This window comes from Amia ocellicauda, chromosome 2 (genome assembly GCF_036373705.1).
Source record: "Amia ocellicauda isolate fAmiCal2 chromosome 2, fAmiCal2.hap1, whole genome shotgun sequence".
Lineage (NCBI taxonomy): Eukaryota > Metazoa > Chordata > Actinopteri > Amiiformes > Amiidae > Amia > Amia ocellicauda.
The window spans coordinates 52,843,690-52,846,699 of NC_089851.1; the positions used below are offsets into that span (position 1 = coordinate 52,843,690).

General features: G+C 40.2%; 3 non-coding genes across 3 annotated transcripts; 1 reads left to right on the plus strand and 2 right to left on the minus strand.

The window, feature by feature from the left end:
* Positions 1-534: 534 nt before the first annotated feature.
* trnan-guu (transfer RNA asparagine (anticodon GUU)) lies at positions 535-608 on the plus strand. Its single transcript has one exon. It is a non-coding gene; the product is annotated as a tRNA-Asn (tRNA).
* A 164-nt stretch (positions 609-772) lies between these two features.
* On the minus strand, positions 773-846 carry trnat-ugu (transfer RNA threonine (anticodon UGU)). Its single transcript has one exon. It is a non-coding gene; the product is annotated as a tRNA-Thr (tRNA).
* A 384-nt stretch (positions 847-1,230) lies between these two features.
* trnat-agu (transfer RNA threonine (anticodon AGU)) lies at positions 1,231-1,304 on the minus strand. Its single transcript has one exon. It is a non-coding gene; the product is annotated as a tRNA-Thr (tRNA).
* Between the last annotated feature and the right edge of the window lie 1,706 nt (positions 1,305-3,010).

Here is a 3,010-nt window from a genome sequence, read left to right on the forward strand (position 1 = left end):
CAATGGTCAGTAGCATAGTAGCATAACAGCAGATCACGGACCACTGTCAATCAGATGCTTGCCTTGCCGTCCATCCATCCATCCATCTATCTATCTATCTATCAATGACTCTCGATATCTAACTCTCTTGCTTGCTATCGCTCCCCCAATGGTCAGTAGCATAGTAGCATAACAGCAGATCATGGACCACTGTCAATCAGGTGCTTGCTTGCCGTCCATCCATCCATCCATCTATCTATCTATGACTCTTGATATCTAACTCTCTTGCTTGCTATCGCTCCCCCAATGGTCAGTAGCATTGTAGCATAACAGCAGATCACGGACCACTGTCAATCAGATACTTGCCTTGCTGTCCATCCATCTATCTATCTATCTATCTATCTATGACTCTCGATATCTAACTCTCTTGCTTGCTATCGCTCCCCCAATGGTCACGTATGTTGCATTCAACGACAAAGAAAATCGTGTGCTGGAAATGATTTTTGGCAATTGTGAAGGAACTGCACGACTGCAGCAACCACAACACCTCCGTATGTCTCTGTGGCGCAATCGGTCAGCGCGTTTGGCTGTTAACCGAAAGGATGGTGGTTCGAATCCACCCAGGTACGGCCCACTTTTCCCCCCGCCCCTTGTTATTGTTTCTACTTCTGGCGGTCAGCTTGCCAGACTGCGGCTACAGTAACCTTAAGCTGCTTGCTGCGGACGGCCATCTTGCAAAAATGTATTGATCGTTTAGAAACTTCCTTTCCATTGCCTAGGCCAACATAAACCAAGGCACTGCTGGGAGTCGAACCCAGGGTTTCCTGTTTACAAGACAGGCGCTTTGAACAACTAAGCCACGGTGCCAGGACTCTCCCATTCCCCAGTGCCTACACTCAGGCGTAAGGCACAAAACAAAACAAAACAAAACAAAACAACACAAAACAAAACAAAACAAAACAAAATCTGGATGCAGGCTGCAACAAAGGAAGCACACAGAGGTGAAAACATAAGGTTGACGGGAGCAACAAGCTCCCTGTTGCGACTGTCCAGGGGCGGCAATGGGAATTGGATGTTGGCCGTAGCGCGTGTCCTTTGGGTTCTGGTTCTTCTTTACAAACCGGCATCTGTCCAGTTGGCTTTCCGGTTCATTACGTCCTCTGATGGCTTTACGATAAGCCTATCTTGCTAAAACTGATGGTCGACAAAGCGGAAGCACAAGCTTCGCAAGGAGCACACAAAGCCCGCCTAAGGCACCGCTGGGATTTGAACCCAGGACCTCCTGTTTACTAGACAGGCGCTTTAACCAACTGAGCCACGGCACCAAATCTGCTGCTACTGCTGATAGTAGCATACCCCACCGGGTACCACTCATCTCCACTACAAATAGGAAAAAGAGGCTACAATTTGCACAAGCTCACCAAAATTGGACAGTTGAAGACTGAAAAAATGTTGCCTGGTCTGATGAGTCTCGATTTCTTTTGAGACATTCAGATGGTAGAGTCAGAATTTGGCGTAAACAGAATGAGAACATGGATCCATCATGCCTTGTTACCACTGTGCAGGCTGGTGGTGGTGGTGTAATGGTGTGGGGGATGTTTTCTTGGCACACTTTATGCCCCTTATTGCCAATTGGGCATCGTTTAAATGCCACGGCCTACCTGAGCATTGTTTCTGACCATGTCCATCCCTTTATGACCACCATGTACCCATCCTCTGATGGCTACTTCCAGCAGGATAATGCACCATGTCACAAAGGTCGAATCATTTCAAATTGGTTTCTTGAACATGACAATGAGTTCACTGTACTAAACTGGCCCCCACAGTTACCAGATCTCAGCCCAATAGAGCATCTTTGGGATGTGGTGGAACGGGAGCTTTGTGCCCTGGATGTGCATCCCACAAATCTCCATCAATTGCAAGATGCTATCCTATCAATATGGGCCAACATTTCTAAAGAATGCTTTCAGCACCTTGTTGAATCAATGCCACGTAGAATTAAGGCAGTTCTGAAGGCAAAAGTGGGTCAAACACCAAGTGAGTACCAAGTGAAATCTATTAAAGTATTGAAGTATCCCAATGTTATAAGTTACACTTCATGTATACATGTGTTTGGAAGTTTATCCAAATATATTCTACCAGTATATTTAGAATGCAACATTTTTGCAGTCTAATATATTCACAGTATACAATACATGCAATATGAGATTGTTGTGTATTTAGCAGTATACTAAATGTATATTATAAGGAGACATATATGTATGCATTTTTATATATTTAGTATAAAATACATGTGTAGATGTTACAGTATATTTGCATATAATTATATATATTAAAAACAAGTTTACATATAATTCTGAATATACTTAAGTTATATTAAACAATATTTGTATTGTATAATATAGTGTATTTGACCATATTTATGTATCAAGTGACATACTAAAACTGCAATTGATATTTAAAAGTATATTTTCACCATATATTATAAAATGGTATGCACATTTATAAAACATATTAATACATTAAAATACATTTCATATTTCAGAATAATATATATTTTTAAATATTTTATTTTTGTAAGGGTATCTTCCATAAATGCAGTTTTACCAAACAAAGGAAAACCAGGAAAGGTTGGTGGAGGAGATTACGCAGTTTTGGCAGCCCATTCTGAAACCCACTGCAGAATATATTCTGGCAGGAGGTCTGATTAAAATACTGGAAAATCTTCAATCAAAGTCAAGAAATGTGTCAAAAGGCTTCCAGTTTCCTTTCCTGCCATGAGAAGTATGCTGATTTCAGAACCTCTATGAAGTAGATTCCTTATTTTTCAAAAAATAAGTAATGGTTATTTTTTTCACTGTTTCCTCAATATATTAATAATAAACTGTTTTATTTTTTTCTGCAAAATAAGTAAAGTTTACTTATTTATTTCTGGAGAAATAAGTAATAGTTACTCATTCCTTATTTCTGTTTCCCTGTTTTTTCACAAAATAAGTAATGGTTATTTCAAAAATCCCTGTTTACAAATGTA